This window comes from Strigops habroptila, chromosome 3 (genome assembly GCF_004027225.2).
Source record: "Strigops habroptila isolate Jane chromosome 3, bStrHab1.2.pri, whole genome shotgun sequence".
NCBI lineage: Eukaryota > Metazoa > Chordata > Aves > Psittaciformes > Psittacidae > Strigops > Strigops habroptila.
This window is the reverse complement of record NC_044279.2, coordinates 80306639-80315016: the sequence shown is the minus strand read 5'-3', so window position 1 is coordinate 80315016 and position 8378 is coordinate 80306639.

Genomic DNA, 8378 nt, shown 5'->3' with positions numbered 1-8378 from the left:
AATGTCTGAGCACAAGGACAGTGACACTGAATATGCTCGAGCTGTCTAAAAAAGTGCAGTTGCTCACCATATCAATCCCCTTTGATCTTCATGTTTCTGACACTTCCACATGTGGTACTGCCTGCTTTACCTGTCTCCCTCCTGCTTGGCACTGGCACAGCTGAGAGCAGGACTGCTGCACTCGCCGTGCGCGCTGAGGACGTGAGAGACGTGAGGATGCAGCCCAGCTCTCTCTGGCCACCTCCTGTCTCCCAAAAGGCTGATGGGACTAATCAAGGACAGAGAAGGGCAGCTCCCCACTCCCACTCATGCTTTTAACCCTGTGATGACCACAGCATCCTTTCCTGAGGGACTTTGAGGTGGAAGTGAGGGATCACAGCTGCAGAGGCTGGGAGAGGAATAGTGCACAGGCACTGAAAAATAATGTGGGAAGGAGCAGTGAGATAGAGAGCAGCCAGGGAAAGGAGGAGTTACTGATGAGTAGCAGAGCAAAGAGGCAATGTATGTCGAAGGAGGAGTGTACAGAAAAATGTACATTGGTTGGATACAGACACAGCAATAGGGAAAAAGACAGATGGAGAAAAATCAAGGAGATGGAAGGAGACTTGGAGAAAGAGAAAGAAGGAAAAAATAAGAGAGATGGCCTGACAAGGAAAAAGCACAAATACAGCAGGTGCCAAGAGCTGGCTAGAGGGGGGTTATGTGACATGCTAAACCAGGACACCCAGACAGTGGATACAAACATGGTGCTTGGCCCTGCCTATGCCAGAGTTGTATACAAGGGGAACTACTGATGTTTAAAAATGCTGCTTTGTGGGAAGAAGACCACTGGCTGAAGAGCTCAGGTTTAAAGACTGGATGGATCCCTGTCTTTCCCTGTGGGTGGTTTTCCCTTCCATATGCCCCCATGTTAGTGCTGTGGTAGCTCTGTCAGTAGCCAGGGTTAAAGGACTGGCCAGCATGTAGTCCCTGCACTGTGGCTCCTTGCTATCCTAGACCTGCCATCTCATTTCTTTAGTTTAATTGCTGAGCTGGGGAATGGCCAGTTCTACTTATCTGTCTCATCAACAGAGGAATCTACACTCTTCCTCATGCATCTAGTCTCTGCTTTCCCAGGTCCATTTCCCCATACTCACATTGTTTGCAGAGCGATAACAGACTTGGCAGGAGAGCTAATTCAGGAGTATAATCTCTTTCAAACAAAGTGCACCCTGTTCCCACCTGGTCAATTAAACTGGAACAAATCTGTGCAGAAGCACTGACCTGAGGCCAAGCACTTTCCCTTCTGGAAAGATGTGCGATGGCTTCCCCTGTGAACACCACCTCAGCCCTACCTGGAAATGTGGAATGGACAGCTCATCCCCATTGTCCCCTGACTGTCTGCTCAGGCAGAACACAGCAGGGTCGGAGCCAGCTGTGACAAGTGTTTTCTGTGCAGTACATACCTGTACAATCCGCCCCAGTACTTTGAAGGAATGCCTTCAAGAGCGAAGCCCCTGTTGGAACAAGTGGTGTAGATGCTTTATGAACCTGTTGCTATCATAGACCAAAAGAGCTGTGCTGAGCCTGTTTCCTCCCACCTGCCACACAATGTGTGTTGTCTCTGGGGAATGCAAGTCTGAAGTGCCTCAGTACCGAAGATACTTGAACCATCTCTGCCTCTAAGCCTATTCTTGAAGGAGTCCCTGAGCTCCCAAGAGCTAGTCTGTTCCTCACTGAGAAACAGGGCCACAGTGAGAGCTGTTTCAGAGCAAAGCATTTTGGAGGGAGGACTTTCACTAGACTAATGTGGGTTGGAAGGAGGGAGCCATGCAGCCAGGGCTGTGACCTCTCCCGTTTTCAGAGCGTTCTCTTGGAGAGGCCTGGACCAGAGCAGTCATGGAGGAATCACACCGGAGGAAGAGTGACAGTTGCCAGTGGGGAGTACCAAGGACATCTGCTTATGCTTCAGTGTAAAGCAAAGGATAGCTGTGCAGAACAGCAGTTGTGGCCTACCCTGTTGCAAATGGTGATGTGAAATATTAAAAGTATTGCCCTTCGCATCTTGTTGGAAAAGCACCTTTTGAGGATTTGGTCAATAGTACTAAGTTTCTTAATGCTTTCAGCAAAACTCTTATCTCTGCTGTTCAAGCTCTCTCTTTTTCCGGGTTTTGAGACCTTATCGCTGCAAAGAGTGAACTTTTTTGCACAACAAAATACTAAGAAGAAAACCCTCCTTCATTACCTGCAGAAGTTTCCGCATAGGATTTTACTTTGCTTTTATTTTTGTTGATGTGAATGCTAATGCAAATCTGAAAGTTAATGTTTGGTTTTGGACAAACTGTGTCCAGTAGAAATAGCAATAAAAATACAGGCTTTCAAGTAGGGAACAGGTGAATACTTGTACACAGAAATGCATACATATAAACAAATATAGTAGACACGTGAATGCAAGCAAGCACAGATATGCAAAAACACAGCTATATATTGTGTATACACTGATACAAACACCTGCATATGTACATACCTTTATATGTACAAAGCAGCATGTGTGCAAATATCTTTGTTTTATTTAAATGTATGCTCAGAAATAAAAGGATGTGCATAAATATATATGTACGGACATAAAATAATACACATGTACACATCCTAATATTATTAATTCAGGCACTGGTTATCACAGTCATGCTAGTATTCATACAGGTATGCAATAGCACACATTACATATCTGTTTATATATCAGAACATAAAGTTATTCAAATATGAACACTTTATATAGAAATGCAAGTGTAACACAGGCCCCAGGACCTGCTTTAGAAACACACCTGAGCAACTGTGTACACAGCATCCTTGCACAGCTAGGCTAGCTGGATGCAACCACTCTAGTCTTCAAACAGATGAGGAGGGCCACAGGCAAGCAGATGCATGTGTGTGTAGGCATAGAAGTGAGCCGTGAAAGGGTGCAGGAATAATCCTGGGAGAGGACAAAGTGTCTGTGGATCACCCAGAGGGAACAATGCAAGAACCAGATGGGTTTGCATGGGCAGGGTGGCATCACTGGATGGTGGGGAAGAAGGCTGAGAAAGACACACAGAGCACGAATCAGGAAATGTGTGATCTTCCCCTGAAGAGTCTGTAGCTTAGGGGAGATGTCCACCCTGAGTTGCCGGCACCCCACTTCTGAGGGGGAGCACGGCAGAACTGCTGGGATGGGATGATAAAGCCGCATGACAGGTCCCTCCTGCCTCCTTTCCAATGGCTGACCCTGCTGGCAATGCAGAGCGGATTGGCTGCATGAGGCACCTCTTCCAAAAAATGAACTTAATCTCATCTTTCCTTATCTGCTCTGCCTGGATCTCAGCACAGGAGTGGTGTGCATGGTTTGGAGCACCCTTCACATCACCACCTCTCTCATCCTAAAGTGGCTGTGCTCCTCGTGTGTTATCACATGTGATCTCTGTGAGTCATTTTCACAGTCCCTGCTCCCCCCTGCCCCGGGTTACAACCTGTCACGCACTGCTGGAAAATGCAGTGTGATTTGGGCCACGTGCCTGGAAGCAGAATATGGCTTGATGAGGAATGCCCCCAGAAGCGGTACTTGTGGATCCGCACTCTGCTTGTGCCTACTTATGTGTCAGTGTGTTTGTGTCTGATCTGCTGTGTCAATATATATATGTCTAATGTGTGTATTTAGTGGGGAGTGTGTATGTATAGTGGGTGGGTTCAACTCTACATACTTGTATGTGTATGTGCTGGCTGTGCATGTAGTTTTCTCTCATTAATGTTGGGGTGTGAGAAGTAAGCCTAAATGGGGACATGAGATAAGGTAGCTTACACTGGTGAAATGCCTGCACCCCATGGCATGGTGTGCAGGCCCAGACTGGCTCCACGTGCCAGCAGGCAGCCTGCTCCAGCACACATTCCACTAGTGCTGGATTGACCAGGCTAGGCATAAAATGCTGCTCTGAGGAAGCCTCTGCTTTCTGATCTGTATCTGTGTGACTGAAATGCTGCAGCTGGTTAAGCAGCTAGAGAACATTGTCTGGCTGCATTTGTCAAACTTGTCATCCTTTTGTCGGGCTGGAGCAGTGCCCCACACATACCAAAGACGGGTGTTTGTTGGTCTTATGTCTTCCAGAGAAACAGTTTCTTCTCCTCAAGAAATAACATTTTCCACCTGAACACAGTATTTTCTTCACAACTGTGAAGTAAAGATTAGTTTTGTGAAGACTCATCAAAAACAACCCACTCCTTATGCATGTGCTGTTCTGCCCTTGGGAAAAGGTGGGAAGAGTCACCTGAGGACTCAGCTGAACAGCAACCCTAATTTCCTCTATCCCGTACCTTCTGTTCCTCTCTAGCCCTCTTCATGAACCGACCCCCAGCTCAACCACGCTCCTGAACTGGGTGTATTTTGCTATTACTATGCTGATCCTCAGGATTTTGCTAGAAAATTCTCTTTGTAATTTTACTCCTGGGTACAATTTTCTTTTTCTTTGCTTATGCTGATGGTTTTTAATTGAACTTCATTAGCCAGCTTGTTTTCTTACATTGACTTTCAAATTCAGTTTCTTGCTCAGGTTGGAGAAAACCACGGTGGCATGTGGTGGCTGATACATAAAAAAAAACTCTCACCAGAGATATTTTGGCCAAAGCCTCTCACTCCTGCCCTGCAGCCTCTCGCCAGCTCACCCCTGAGCTCCCATCACAGCTCTGCTGCTGCCTCCACCTCCCCAGATGCTGCAGCATCCTAGTCCAGGACTGCGATGTGGGTTTTAGGGCTGTTTTAGTTGTAGTTCACCTGTTGCCTGTACGTTAGAGGGAAAAGGAGGCAGAAACTCAGACATAGTAAGAAGATCAGTTGCTTACAGAAACAATGTATTTACAGCATTCTTTGTGAGTCACATGCACAGACTTCATTATTGCTATTCTTAAATGTGGACCAACATTAGAATAAAACGATATGAATAGAGAGCACAAGAAAAAGGCAAATGCACACATATATTGCTCCTCTCTTTGCTAGAAAGTCTGGTTGCCCAGGCAACATCAATCAGGAAAAAAAAAGTGGGCTTGTGGCTCAGATGCTGGGTAAGAGTCTCTTTCCAATCAGAGCAAAAGAAGACGGCAAGGCCTGAAGTGCTACAGGAAGTGGGACTAATAAACCTTAGATGACTTTCTGGGGCTGTCACATCTCTTCCCCTTAGCAGGCGATTGTTAAAGTATTAAAACTTCTGACATCAGTGATTTGACTAATCAACGGGGTTAATTAGGAAAGTTTTCGGAGACATTAACTCCAACCTAGATCTCATCATGGTAGAGGGCAGAGGTTAAAGGCGACTTTGGTTTAATGCCATGATCTCTCCAGTGCTGTGTCTGTGCTCTCCTAGTTGGGTAATTCTGCAATTTCCTCCTGTTTCTGTCTGTGTTCATCTTTTCCATCTATACTCCTGTTGTCCATTTTCCTCTGGTACTTTGCTGCTATTTTTTCCTTCCTTTTCTCTTTTATTCCTCTGCCTTGCCCTTCTAATCTGTTTTAGTGCTTCCTTTCTTTGCCTCATTATTTTCTTATTGTTTTTGCCTTCTACCTCTCCATTGGTTCTCTTCTCACTCTCTTCACCTCCTTTCTGTGGGCCAACCTACTTCCCAACCATCATCTTGTTTCTCTCTCTTATCTTCTCTCCTTTTTCCCCACTCCTTCTCAGCTCCTTTCAACAATAAAAGTTACTCATGGCTTGTGGGGGAAGCATCTGGCCCCTGCTGGCTCTCATTCTCTCTCCTTTGTTCTGAATGCTCTTTTGTTATAAACACAACAAACAGAAAAGCACAAAATAATCTCTCAAGGCAAACACTACATAATAATCCTCCTTGTCCCTGCTGCTCTTATCTCTGAAGAATTTGTTCTTCAGGCGAAATAATAAGAAACATGAGAAAGGATTTGCTAAACTTGGAGGGGGAAAAGAAAGCCTGGAAAAAAGCTAGTGTAAGGTGAAATGTAGCTTGCTAGCAGCTTGGGCAGCAGAGTGATGACCCTGTGGTGGTTGATCAATCCCTGTTGATCAGTCTCTGTTCCCATTCGATTGTGGAGGCAAGGACAGGATCAAAAAAAAATTTTATTTCTTTTTTAGCATCGAATTTCTTCTACCTTCTCCTCATTTGTCCCATGAGACAAGGTCTTTTGTATATTAAATGTGTTTGCCAGAGAATTGTACCTGTTGGAGCTGCACTAACACTCACAAAAAGACACAGCAAGGTGCTTCTGTGGGGTCACTTGCTAGCTCAAGTCTCTGAGAGATAAATTAAGATAAGAACAGGCTTGCCTATTGTTGGGCTCTTGCTTAATCCTAGATAGGCATTCCCTGATTAAATCCTCAGAAAATGTTTGCACTGGAAATGAAACGTTAGTTGGCATGCACTAGTTTAGACATGCAAGTGTTCTCAAAGCTAAAAAGAAAAAAGCTTTTTAAGGAAAAGATGAGCCTTTCCCACTCCCCATAGCCCCATGGTTAGGATACTGGTGTTTTATGTGGGGCAGCCAGCACAAAGTGCTACCTGGGACTGGTTCTGCCTGACCCTTCCCTTAGAAATCTTACGTCTGACTGGACACTGCCAACCTGCAATGGGCCTCCATCCTAGTGCAGCGAATGCGCTTTGCATAATACACAAGTATTATATTCATAAAAAGAGAAGTGGATAGTTTTACTTGGTGCAATATCAGATAGCTCTTCTAAGGAGGCATTAAGGAACTTCCCCCAACAGCTGATCTTCTGAGGAATTATCTGTGATGTGGGAGGTAGGGGTATGTCTAGGACAGAAACAAAACTGATATTTAGGAAAAACAGGCTGTGATGCAAACTTAAAATCTAAATTTTTGAGCATCAGCAGATTAATTCAAACTGGGACAAAACTCACTGAAATGGGAGGCTGGGTTTTTTTCCCAACATTCCTTGGGAAGATTTGGGTTTTGGTGATGCATTTTGAGCTTGTGTCTCTTTTTTACTGCTGTTTACTCCACTGCCTCTGTAAAGATAAAGAAGTGCCACCCGCTGTGTTCTGCATCATGTGTCACAGATTTAATTTTCGGCTAAACTCTTGTTCTTTCTAAAGTGGACTGGTAGCTACGTATGTGTTTAATCTAATCTTGAAGTTTGGATTGCTCAGCACTTGCAACAAGGTCATGTGGGTCAAGAGTAAACTAGACATGAGGTTCTGTCAGAAGAATGTACAGTCCAAAGATTGCCTCTGAAATTTGGATATGCTTAGAACCTCCCCAAATATGGCAACTTCCCACACTAACCAGTAGATTACTATTTCCAGAGCTAATGGCAGGCAGAGTTTGAGCGAGCCGGGTGATCAGATTCAAGGTGGAGTTTGCTATGCTTGCAAACAAATGGAAAATAAGCTAGCAAAAAAGAAAACTAAAAGTGTGTTAGGAAATCAGGGCCGGATCCGACAGCCTGGCAGAGGGAAAGCTGCCACAGCTCCTTGTTCCCAGGTGCAACCAGTAGCAAGGCTGAGCATGTATTCCCTGTGGGCACATGCATAAAACCACACATATACACCAGACTGCCACTCAGCTATACATAGCTATACATAGCTGCCACTCAGATCTACAGAACACTTACACAAACAGCACCAATGGCCTCATCCTGTTTCCCCCCTAGACTGAGCAGGATGGAGGTCCAATAGTGGGAGATATACACGTACATATATATATATATATCACACATATATACATGTGAATAAGGTGGATCCTTCCAGGAGCTGGGCTGACACTCAGTCTGCCCCAGATCCCAGTCTCTCCCAGCTGCTGGTACGTGGGCATATGAGACCCCGAGGCTGCAGCCCCACTCCTGTTGCTCTACAGATGCCATCACTCACACATACACACATACACTAGGGTATGCACAGCTGCCCAGGACTCCCCTGGTCCCTCCAGTAGCCAACCTGCCATGGCTTCACTCTTAGAGATACACACACCAGTGGGGCTTACCCCTATGAACCCCCAGGCCCCACAAATAGAGAGTAACTCACCCGGGAGGAATTAGAAATAGAATTTAATCGCGAGATAGGGCAAATTGTACTGATTAAGTGTGGGGCAAGGCTGGATCCATGTGCTGGCCAGCCAACCGTTTACATGCAACTGTCCCTTTTTAACTCACTCCCCCTTTGATACCTTCCCTAAACATCCCATAGTAGATCCTGTGCAATCCCAAAACGTTCCTCCCCTGCATCCTGCCATGTGTCCAGTGCCCCCTTATGCGGCACCCCGCTCTTCCCCCAGTCTGAAGGTGCTCCAGCCTTTGACTCTTGGTGATGGGTTTCACACCCGGACAATGGAGCTGATGGCTCTCCTGGGGGAGCCCTGGGAGGGGCGGGCCCAGGCAGGGGGTCCCTTCCTC